The 12452-nt window shown below is 38.3% G+C and overlaps 1 long non-coding RNA gene across 1 annotated transcript in view; it reads left to right on the top strand.

Annotated features, from left to right (window-relative positions):
• Positions 1-6718, top strand: part of LOC142827090 (uncharacterized) — a 170574-nt gene extending 163856 nt beyond the window's left edge. The window contains exons 2-3 of the long non-coding RNA XR_012901497.1: positions 2200-2255; positions 6669-6718. This is a non-coding gene — a long non-coding RNA (uncharacterized LOC142827090). The remainder of the gene's footprint in view (positions 1-2199; positions 2256-6668) is intronic.
• The last annotated feature ends 5734 nt before the right edge of the window (positions 6719-12452 follow it).

Genomic DNA, 12452 nt, shown 5'->3' with positions numbered 1-12452 from the left:
AAGTAGTGTCTAATAAATGTTTTAAAAGAGACTCTAAAGCTGTCAGCTGTCAGCATTTTAAAAGTTGCTTTTACTCTTAAACCAGGGCTTATCTGGGAAACTAATCTGTTGGAGCCTCTGTCCGAACTGAAATACATGTTATTGAATATCAAAATAAATTCTTGCTCTGTATTGGTCAAATAGATAACAAAATAAAACTGATATGGGGTACATACTGTCAGGTAGTTTCTGACAGTTCATAAGGACTACTGAACTTCACATGCCAATTTTTGAAAGCTTAAGGAACAGCTATTCAAAATGCTGTCAATCTGTTTCTTCTCATAAGGACACTCCATTAGCCTCTCTGAAAGGAAGAAGAAATTCAGGTGGTATTGAAGACAGATGTTAATCATTAAATTAGCAATCTAAGTGGGAAAAAGGCATATTATTTGTTATTGGTAAATAAAATCATTTATTGAAATGATCAATGAATTATGTTATGAATTGATTACACCGATTTTCTGATGAAGTGGATTTTGTTCACAACAGCTCATGATTCTATATATTTTGGTTAGTTTCAAATTGTGTATCTTTTTCTGGTTTACTTTCAAAAGAGGCTTTTCCGAAATTTGAAGCATCTATACGGTGCCAAATGTTGAAAAAAGTGCTCTTTTGACACATCCCTTCTTCCTTGTAGAATGAGGTTTATAGGGATAGCAAAAGAGCACGTCTGTTTTTTCAAAATTTTTCCTTGGACATGGCATTGCTTTTCCAGATTGTCTCTGGCATCCTGGAAAAGCACTATGTCTAGACTTAGCCTTAGGTGCCACAGGACTACCTTGAGGTTAATTTGTTGTTCACTAGCATCCCAGGTCGGAGGGATCCGAGAGGGAACAAGTACCAGCAATAAAGGTGCCCTTCTACCCCATCCGCCTCTAGGTAGCCTGTTCTTTTCTAACAGCCACCATTCTCCAGTAACCCAACTCTGAAGGAAGTTTGGAAGTAATGATGGTAATAATGTGGGCCTACTTAAATAACTTTGTGACCACCCTGTAACTCTCCTTTGGGTCAGCATATCCTGTTTGAAAAACATTGGTCTCCCCCATTAAATCTGTACAGTATTGGGTAAAAGCACATAAAAGAGAAGATTTCACAGAGTGGGACAGACCAGATTGCATGGTATGTGATGTGCTTTTTATTGTGAATTTAGTAGGATTCTAAGTGTAATGTACCTTAGCTCTCAGCAAGACTAAATGGTAAAGCAAGGATTATTATAAATTTCAGGTTATTTCTGTGAGTATCTGAGAAGATTTATTCTTCAAATATGCATATTCTTCTGTGTCAAGTTACTATTGTATAATATCACACAAAGTCCCTCTGTAAGACTCCCAGCAGCCATAAGGTGCAAGAGAAAACAGACTGCTTCTTGAAAATGCATTATAACAATTTATGGTTTAGATAGAAAAATGTGACACAGATGGATTCTAGCTGTATATATATATATATTTAAATATGAACATTTGTGACTTAATGCTTTTTAATTAATGCAAAAAAACCCAGCTAATTTGCATTTTTTCAAAAGAAGAGTGTATATAGAGAACATTGACAACTCAGATTCTTAATCCTCTAAATCCTAAACACTGTCAAAGTAAAAATAGCTATTTGTAAGACTTATTTTAGTTGACATTTTGAAACAAATGAATCTATTTCTTGACAGAAAAAAATGTCGTAAGACTTCAGGACATACAGTAAGCACTGTAGAGGGATCCATCAAATATGCTTTTGACAGCATAACATAATTAAATGAAAAAAGAAAAAAAAAGTGGTGGAGCTCAAGAAAGGGAGTATGTTTTGCAAATAAAAAGTGAAATAGTCAGGAACAAATGGCAAATAGGATAAACTTTCATGTTCTTGTGTACAAGATTGACAGGTAGGCTGTTTTAGAACATCTTTATGAATCACCAATGTGTTAGTGTTACTGCTAAAGGCAGATGGATGAAAATGTCAAGCAGATGTACAAAAGGTCAACAGCAAAGGTGCTAAGAGAAAGAGAAAATGAAATGTTCTTGCTAACATTTTATAGCAATCTATCTTTGTGATAAAACTACAGAAAGTTTGTTTCTTCAATTGACTAAAGACAAAAGCCTGAGTAAAATGTTGTTACTGTGTTGTGAGGCATAAAGATAATCTGATTATATATTGCCTGTTCCACTTTTGCAGTGTCTCAGTTTTGTCCGCTTCATGGAGTCTGCTTCATAGAATGGGAATAGAAATGGGTGAGCATGGAATTCAGATTTAGACAATTAATTGTCCTTGTGTGACTTGATACAGTGTGCATGGCTTTTGCATAATTAATAGGGTTAGACTTTTTTTAAAAGATTTAGTCGATGTATATTTAAAACAACATTAAGTACAGAGCTTTTATATAGAACAATTTCACTATTTGCTGTAACATCCTGTTTTATTTCTCAATTCTATATTTCTATGATTTACCTTTTCTCCCATCTATTTACCTGTGGCCAATGAAAATGTAAAGGCCATCAAAATTTGAGTCTTAAATCTAGACATATTAATCCATATGTAGGCACCTAAATGAAAGTGGCCTGATTTTAATGGTACTCAGCATCTGGATCTAATTCATAATTTACATGTGAAATTACCACAGTTATGTATGTACAATTATGAACATTTAGTCCAAGATTTCCATTTAATAATTTTATTAAAAATGCAAAAAGACTCTTCTATCTCCAGACCAGAACTGTCCCAGAGAATGCCTTAGGGCAGATTTGAGGGTGCCCAGAAACTTTGTAACACTATGGCACCACAGACTAGCCAAATTCCTGCAGACCACAGTGTAAAGTTTCCCCCACCTAACAGAATCTCTTGTGAGGCTACACTATCTCCACCTAGACGTAGGGTAACAGGCATAGGTAGAGTGTCTTCACGTTCCAACAATCTCTGGCTTCCAGAAAGTCTTCTTTGCAGGCTTTTTGCAGACAGCAATAAGAAGAGTAGTCATATTGCTTTTCTATTGATGTAGGAATGGCCTGTTGCAGCGTCTGCCAGGATGGAAAATTGCATTAGCTCCCCAGTCAAGTCAGATGCAACCCATATCCTGGGCTTTAGATGTAAAACCATGGTGGCTTAAACTCTGTGCAAGCTATGATTTTAATTGTTTTCTCCAGCAACAAGAGAACACTTTGGATATATGATGATTAGGCTTGGCTTATCCAGTGCAATTGGTCACAAAAGATTGCCAAGTAGTTATGCTCACACTCTATGAAAAGCTCAGTTTGATGTTGCATGTGACTATTGGATTGGATGTAGTCAGTGTGTATGATTGTGAGGCCTGCTCACAATTGCCAGCTTCACACTTAATTTCCCTCTCCTCATCTCCTTTACAAATGAAAGTGCTTGCAAAACACTCACGGAGGAACAAAGTGCATGATTTAAAGGGGGTTGTTTTGGTGCATAAAATTAGTCCTCTTGAAACTATTTAATGGGGAGACTAGTTTTTAGCCCAAGGTGATGTTTTGTTCAAACAGTAGGGCTATACAAATTACCATATTTGGGATCCCAAAGGAATTCTGTTCATTGCAAACTGGCATTGGCTTCAAGCAGCGATAGAGCAGGAGATTGGGTCACACACTCCTGGAGTACTGAGCTATAGCCACTGCTTTAAAACAGGGAAATCTTCTCATTTCAGTTTTATTATGTTGCTCTTCAATTAGAGAACTGGTGGTGAACTGAGATGAAACTTCAGTGTCATAGTTAAGTAATACAAATAAAATGCAGGAAGTTTAGCATATATTTTATTATTATTGACACCCATTAAAATTCACTTCTGATCAGATGATCCCCTGATGCCTAAGCAAAAGGATGATAATGGGATCAATATTTTATTTTGATACTATAAACGGAGATTAAAATCATTCTATATCTCATTGATTTATAGATTTTAAGGCCAGAAAAATCTCCTGTACATTGCGGGCCACGGGATCTCACCTATCACACCTGTAATAGGCTTATAACCTCAAGTCTTGATTTAAAGACTTCAAATTACAGAGAATTAACCATTTATTCTAGTACAAATGAACAAGTGCTCTGTGTCCTGCACTACAGAGGAAAAGGAAAAGATGGTCTCTGACAATCTGATCTCATCCCCAGCAAAACCCCAGAGCCTTCATTTACAACCAGAGCCACCCCCCCACCATGCACCCTGCCCCAGCCAAAATTGCCCTCCTACCCTCTGAACCTCTCTGTCCCAGCCCAGAACATCCTCCTGCACACTGACTTCTCATTTCTGGACCACTCTAGAGCCTGCACTCCCAACCAGAAACCTCAGCCCTTCCTGCAACCTTACCCCCAGCTTAGTGGGAATTCATGGCCTTCCATATAGTTTCCATACTCAGTTATGGCCCTGAGAATTTGGGCATTCAGCCAGACAACTGGCAATGAATTTTTTTGTACTAGCTCAGAGACTTCTACATCTAGCTTACCATTTCCAACTGTTGTAGATACTGGCTCGCAGATGTCATGGATGAGCCATATACCATTGTAGGTAATCTCATCATACCAACCTGTGCATAAACTTATCAAATTCAGACTTGAAACAAATTAGGTTTTTTTGGTCCTTTTCACGCCTTTTGGAAAGCTGTTCCAGAACTGATAACTAGAAACCTCTAATTGTCTCAGCGGGGCAGCCGTGTTAGTCTGTAACTTAAAAAAAAAAACTTTTAAAACAACAATGGTACTCTAGCGCCTTAGAATAGTGGTTCCCAACCTTTTTTATGCTGTGGACTAGCAAATCCATTTACAAACTTTTGCCTGACTGGTAATGTTTTATTTGCATATTTGCCTATTCATTATGCAAAAGGGATGGAGTATCCTGCTGTTACTATCTCCCGGACCCAGTGGTCTGTGGTGATGTTGAACCATCTGTGCTGGTATGGTCTCAATAGATGATGGAATAACTTCTGGCTACATCTAGATGGCATCCCTTTTTCGGGATTGCACTTAACACTTCTTGGCATATGTAATTACACACTCAGATGGGATTGTATTTGGAATCTCCAGCCCTTCCAACTACTTGTGCTAAAATAGTTATACTTCTAATTGTAGGGTTCCACCTTGATCAAAGCTTGTGTGGTATTGATAAATTGTTCAGTCAATTGCTTGACCAGATTTTGATTTGATATGAAACATATTCAAGAGACCAAATAACCAATGTCAGTCAGGTTTATTGCTACAATAGCATAGTACAAGGGAAAAGATTCACTATGCTTCTAGTTTTCAATAACCAACAACCAGCTTTGCATTCACCTGACACAGAGGTGTGCTCCAAAAGTTACACAATTCAGCTATTGGATGATTTTAGAAGTTACAACTTTCTACATGACACTGAAATCCAACCCACCAGTTCCTCCAAATTCTTTAACTTCTTGTGTTTCTTTCTTTATCTTTGTATTGATCTGTGATGGCACTTCCTCAATTGTACTGGGGGTAGAACAGTAATGTATGTTATGTTTGACAAATTTCTTATTTTCTGCTGCCAAAGCAAACTTCTGCTTTGAAAAGCATGATGGGAAACATAGCATAAGTGAATTATTAATAGGCAGAGCGCAATTGAAGTAGTGTAATTAATAGATAGATAGATAGATAGATAGATAGATAGATAGATAGATACACCATTTCACTCTCTCTATATAAAAAAAAAATTCCTGTGGGATGACAGGGTGATGTCATCACTGCACTCTGCATCCACAGGAGCCAAGTCCCACACACTCTCAGCCTGGCCATCCCCAGGGCCCACGTGGAGAGTTGGGGCTGCCTGTGGCCCCAGCCCTCCTGTCCCCATCCCAGAAACCAATGGGGGAGCTTTAGCTGTCATGGCCTCTGCCCAGCCCATCCTAGAAGTGGAGGGGAGGAACAAGTCCAGGGCTGGTGTGGCCTCAGCTTGACTCCTCCTAGTGGCCGGGGTGAGAGCCAGGCCCAGCACAGCCTTGACCTGGCCTCCCCTCCCAGCCGCCTGGGGAGAGCTGGGCCCTTTCCTGTCTTAGCCCTCCTGGGAGCTGAGGATGGGGTGGCCTCAGACCCTCCCCCTTGGCTGGGATGTGGGAAGACCTGGGGCCGGTGCGCTTAATGCTCATTAATATATGTGGTACCAATATTACATATTGATAAGATGTGATTATGGAATTTAGAAAGTATAAATTTAGTTCCTAACTCTGCTACTCACATCTTTTGTAACATTATATATATGTTATATGCTCAGTATATATTGGTCAACATTGAGTATGTCTCTTCAAAATGAAAATTGCATATAATGTAGACACACACATAGTCTACTCCATTGGTGTTGCAGTAATATGCTTTCCTGGAATACTGGATACTCCCAGCCTCAGATTCAAGAAGCCGCCTTGTAGGGTGCTTATGTTCCCATAAGGAGCTTAATGTAAAAGTAATAAAAATCATTTAGCAAGGTTTTAGCCCATCAGATAATTCATCTGTTAAATGCTTGAACTATTCATTCTAACCCCAGTAACTGGGCACCTATGAAGCCTTCCTTTGGTTAGTTATTTGTTGGATTCTTCCATATTACTGTTGGACAGATGAAGGAGATGCATACTCTTTAATAATTTTCAGTTTAATAAAATTGCTTTATTTTATTTGTTATTATGTTGTTTCAGAGTAAATTTACACCAAGCCTTGCAATTATTTTCCTGGAAGTTCATGCAAGGTAAGACTCTTTCACCAAGGTTTCATGACAGCCTATATTACAAAAGGAGGCCCCCATGAGGCATCATATAAATTTATAAAGGTGATTCTGAATACCATTGCAAATGCATGTGTTATTTTTGCTTTTAGAACATAGCACAATGGCATTGGGAAAACTACATTGCACTTTGGCATAAGAGTGAGTTTCCTTTATAAATCACCAGGTTCTCCTAATAAAGTATACACTGTCAATGACCAGCTGCTGTTAATAAAAAGTGGCATTCCTATAAAATCATTACTTTGTAGCTATGTCACCTGGGGCTTTGGTTTCATCAGAGTTGGTAAGCTACGTAGGAAGAGCGTTGGGTCAGTGGTTGAATGGAAGATATCCAAATCCACTGTGCTACAAGAAGTGATATATATAAATTAGTGGATGAAATTCTTTGTAATGCATTAGTGAATCTTTATTTTATCTGAGCTGATCTACCTTTCTGTGATGGAGTAGACTAGGACAACAGGGCCCTTGTGGGAGGCCGAAGTGGCTTGCCAAAACCCATTCCGGAGAGAAGCAGAAAAGAATTCCTCCACATAGTCTAGAGTGGCAGTAGAGAACCTACAGGAGCAGCCATTCAGGGGGCAGAAGGGTCATATAAAGAGGAGAAGATGAGACATTGAGGACTTGCCTTTTGGTGACAAAACAGTGAGAGTATTTATACTGAAATATGATTTTGTCAGGAAAAACGCCCAATTTTGGCAACAAAAAACTTCCAACCTTGCAAGAGACATTTTTTCTTTCCCCCTCCCTTTATTGTTTACAGACAGCCAGGGTGGACTCTGCTGTTTGTTTTGTTAAGAGAAGCGGCTTCTGCCAGCATCCACAATGCCTTCTGTAATGGCTGTGCTCAGTGTTTTGCGACATCTGTTGCTTTGCCCTTTCAAAGCTCCAGGAATTATCTGACCGCTGAATCAGCTGCTCCATTTTGGGAACAAACAAAGAGCAAATCGTTGGAATGCTTCTGTTCTGCACTGTTAGGAACACAGCAGCAGGCAAACTGCTGCTGGAGGGGGAGGGCTGGAGAGGTTCCTATGTTGTTTAGATCTTCCTCAGCATGGAGAGCTCACAGAGCTATGAGGGAATCCCAAGAAGTGCAGGGATCAGCTCTGCCTTCCCACAATACTGCACTGTGGGATGTGTATCCACCTAGTAGGCCATCTTTTGCACAGCTTTGGAATATGGTATAGTTATCAGAAAAGTTAAGGAGTTTGTTATGTGTGTATATGTGCCAAAGGAGTGCTTAACCATTCTGTGAAAAGAGAGACTGGTGGTTTTGGCACTGCCTGCTTATTTTATTAAATCAGAAATCATCTATTCACCCATCGCTATTTGTGTATTTTATTTTCAGAATTTTTCTGAGACTGTTCTGAGATTTCAGTTACATAGTTAAGAATAATAAGATACATTTTGTGATCTTTTACTATAATGTTTGCAATAAATCAGATGTCTCTATCATAAAATCGTAACTAAGAACATAGTAAGAGGTTTGTCAGAATTCAGTCTTACAACCTCTAAATCATAAAGCCCTAGACAGTAGTTCACACTCATGAATGAGTTGTGTGGAAGAACGGTTGAAGGGGCATGGTAGGTTCAGTCCAGCCCCCTGTGAAGGCTCCCAACGCTGCTCTGGCCCTGCCTCCAGCCTCACTCCTTGGCCATTGCTCTGTTCTCAGCCTCTGTGCCAGATCCACACCCATTCTCAGCACCGATGTCAGGGGAGGAGGGACAGTGACCGTGCAGACAAAAGCAAGAGGTGGCATGACACTGCAAAGTCTGTGGACCATTGATGTAAGGCAATATTGCAAACACCACAGATATTAAAACTAATTCCTGAAAGAAACCCTTTGTAACTTTCACGGCTTTCCAAATGAGAAATGTTTTCATAAGAGGTGTATTAAATTACCTCTTCCTGCCTAATAGAGGATAGAATCTCTTACTAACATAGCATATTTCTGTAAAACAACCAAAAGAATATTTTCATGGTTGAGTTAGGCATTTAGAACCCACATTTTTAAATATATAACAAATGTGGAATCTCAGTCCTTAAATAATAGTACTGAGTTAAAAAAAATTTTTTTTTACTTGAATAATGGGCATACTTGACTACTCAGCTTTTTCAAAATTAATCTAATTATTTTGGTGCTGAAATATGGACTTATTCTAATTTTAGTCTCTGATTTTTTAAAAAAATTAATGGTATATTTATGATAAAAATTCTCCATATTTCCATCCTTAGAAATCATTCGGATACCAATCACTGGCTCCTTAGAAATACCTAAAACAGAAAGAAATTCAAATAAACTACATTAATTTAACAGAGAAATGGCATATATGTAGGATTTAGAAGTACTAAACTCTACACAACTCTAAAACATTTTAATATAGATATAATTACTAGAATAGTTTGTTCTTAGCATCACTCACACCTTCACCTTTTCCCAAAATTGATCCTACTCTCGGTGGTTTAATACATATGTCTAAGGTTGTTCATTCGAAGAGCGTCATTTTATACCAACTGAGACATTGATCCTGGGCAATTATTTCTACATTCCCGAACTGATTATAATGTATGTGTGTAATTTACGTGGAAGTTGTAACATTAACACTTCATCCTTGGGTTTAAATAAACACAAAAATGGTGAATGCGGCAAATGGTTTTTAATCTGCAAGACTATAACTTGATTACTCAGCATTACCTAGATTTTAATAACAAACCTCTATTGAATGTCTGGTTTGGTTTGGACATGAAAGATTAATTGCAAGCAGAAAGTATAAATATTTAGAGGCACAGAAGGAGTACAGGATTACGCCAGTCTTTCTGACTGCAAGTAAAGGGCCTGCTAAATATTATAAGATACTGAAACTCTGTTGGGGTACATGATCAGAAGAGGGAGCTCTTGAACTATTACTCAGTGTTGCTGGAAGTCAGGCTGTAAGCAGAGTACACCTACATTCCTTTGCATGTTATAATTAAATCTTTGAACATTTGAAATAAGCTTAGTGAAGTGGTGTATCTCGTGTATGAATGGTACTTATATACACATGCATGACTAGAGGAATAAGGTTTGCAAACAAAAAAAAACAGTTATCAAAATGGTACTGATTTTCCCTTTATAAATACTTTTCCCTCTGGTATTAATCACAACAAATGAGATATGTAAATTCCAATCTGGTAGAAGCTTTTGACATATTTACTTGTTTGACTTTCTAAGAGATGGGTGAGAATGTTTACTTTAAAATTAATTGATCCCCATCTGTAGACCCAAGCTGAAAATATTAGTAAAAATCTATGTTACACACAAATTGAGCCAAGACCACAAACTCTAGAGTACTCTTCCTATTTTTAGAGTCTGCCAGGTGAGCCTGATTTACCTGTAGGCAAGGTGTGCACATGCCTAGGACAGCAAGGTCAGTTATCAAGAAAATGTCAGGGTTTTTTAAAGCTCTCTCCAGATGGAGGGTTAAAGCATTTGAAGGTACCCCACAAGTGAGTCTTCCTGGGTTTTCAAAGGGGTTTCTGCATTAGGATGGTGGCAGCATATCATCCAAGGTCAGGGAATAAGAAATTAAGAATGGCCATACTGGGTCAGACCAAAGGTCCATCCATCCCAGTATCCTGTCTGCCAACAGTGGCCAATGCCAGGTAACCCAGAGGGAGTGAACCCAATAGTAAAGATCAAGCCATCTCTCCTCTGCCATCCATCTCCACCCTGTGACAAACAGAGGCTAGGGTCACCATTCCTTACCCATCCTGGCTAATAATCTTTAATGGACTTAACCTCCATGAATTTATCTAGTTCTCTTTAAACCCTGTTCTAGTCCTAGCCTTCACAAACTCCTCAGGGAAGGAGTTCCACAGGTTGACTATGCGCTGTGTAAAGAAGAACTTCCTTTTATTTGTTTTAAACCTGATGCCCATTAACTTCATTTGGTGGCCCCTAGTTCTTATATTATGGGAACAAGTAAATAACTTTTCCTTATTCACTTTCTCCACACTCATGATTTTCTAAACCTCTATCATATCCCCCCTTAGTCTGCTCTTTTCCAAGCTGAAAAGTCCCAGTCTCTTTAATCTCTCCTCATACGGAACCTGTTCCAAACCCCTAACCGTTTTAGTTGACCTTCTCTGAACCTTTTCTATTGCCAGTATATCTTTTTTGAGATGAGGAGACCACATCGGTACACAGTATTCTAGATGTGGGCGTACCATGGATTTATATAAGGGCAATAAGACATTCTTTATCTTCTCTATCCCTTTGATAGAATCTGTGACTTTGAGGGGATTTTAAACAGAATCCTTTAGTGGTGAGATATTTTAAAGTCCGTTGTGGGCCCCCACCTTCTGCACTTAAAGTGCCAGAATGGGGAACAACCTTAATAGTTTTCATGAAGGCTAACTGAGTTCAGACTCAAATTGCTTGTAGTCCAGTTGTCATATCCCTGATTTGTTCCCATATGTGTAAATCCCCCATGCTTGCAGAAATAGGAACAAAATAATTTAGTAGGAACATTTTCTGTATTCACCCAATCCCTTTGGGATCACATGTCCACAAGGCAGTGTGATGCCATGCCTAAACTCCACACACTGGTATGCCCCCTCTGCACAGTCTCCACCCCAAAAGACACCTTTTTTGCCTTTCAGAATGCGGGCAGAATGGGCACATGTGGATTGCTTCATGACCTGGCAGTAGTACATGGACACCTCTTTAGTGCCATCCAAGGCACTAAAGTCAACTATTTTAACACAGTATATGTTACTGTTAACACAAAAGTAAGTAGTGATTTTATTATCCATTTGAATAACTATATTTCACAAAAATGGCCTTTTTCACTAGTCCTCCACTTTTCTTATATAATGTAAGTTTCAATATAGAGCACAGATTTAATGTACAAATTAGAAAAATACTGTGTTTAAGGAACTTCCAATACTGTAGTGCCTTTTCAGATTGACATCTGAAACAGTGAAGAGTCATTGGAAAAATCTGTGGAACAATTTCACCTTCAAGAGATTCCTGGTTTGGCCCTGATAAGCAGGCATAGAAATAGAGGAGATTGGTTATCCTTTTCAACCCCTATAAAGAGTAAATTAGACTAAAGCTCTACTAATATAAGGTTTAGATGTCTGTCAAAGTACAGTGGCATTTACAAAAGGGGAAAAAAATCTTCAGCAGCTACTTGAGCATCTTATTTTTTTAAATGAGCAAATGGTAGTAAGCAACTGATTTCTAATTTCATTCCTTGAAAATCACCGAAGAGCTTTGTTAAATGGAAGCATTCAATAAAGTGAGAATACAAAGGTGTTTGATATTTTCACATATTTATTATAAATGTCATAATGAAGAGAACACAAAATTAGACAGAGGCTTTTGCTGTTATTTCAGACTGTACACACATCTCTCTCTCTCTCTCTTTGTATTAAAGCAGCCATGCATAATTGACTGAAAAAGTGTTTACCTTAAACCAGCAGAGATGTTCCTAAGATTTCTCTAGGGGTTGTATTTTTAATGTAATTCAATCTCTGCTAGCAAAATGTGATACTATATTAAATGCTATTTCATTTATAATGGCAAATTGAGAAAATCATGTTGCTTCTGTTGATAAATCTCACAAAGATTTTCATGCTGACATCAGAATCCCAAGATGGAAGCATGAAATCATTAAGGAGTACTATTATGTTTCTTTTAACAACAGAGACAACCTG

The sequence above is a fragment of the Pelodiscus sinensis genome, chromosome 1 (genome assembly GCF_049634645.1).
Source record: "Pelodiscus sinensis isolate JC-2024 chromosome 1, ASM4963464v1, whole genome shotgun sequence".
In the NCBI taxonomy this organism is placed as follows: domain Eukaryota; kingdom Metazoa; phylum Chordata; order Testudines; family Trionychidae; genus Pelodiscus; species Pelodiscus sinensis.
The sequence above is the reverse complement of the archived record's forward strand: the minus strand, read 5'-3'. Positions and strand labels throughout refer to the sequence as shown.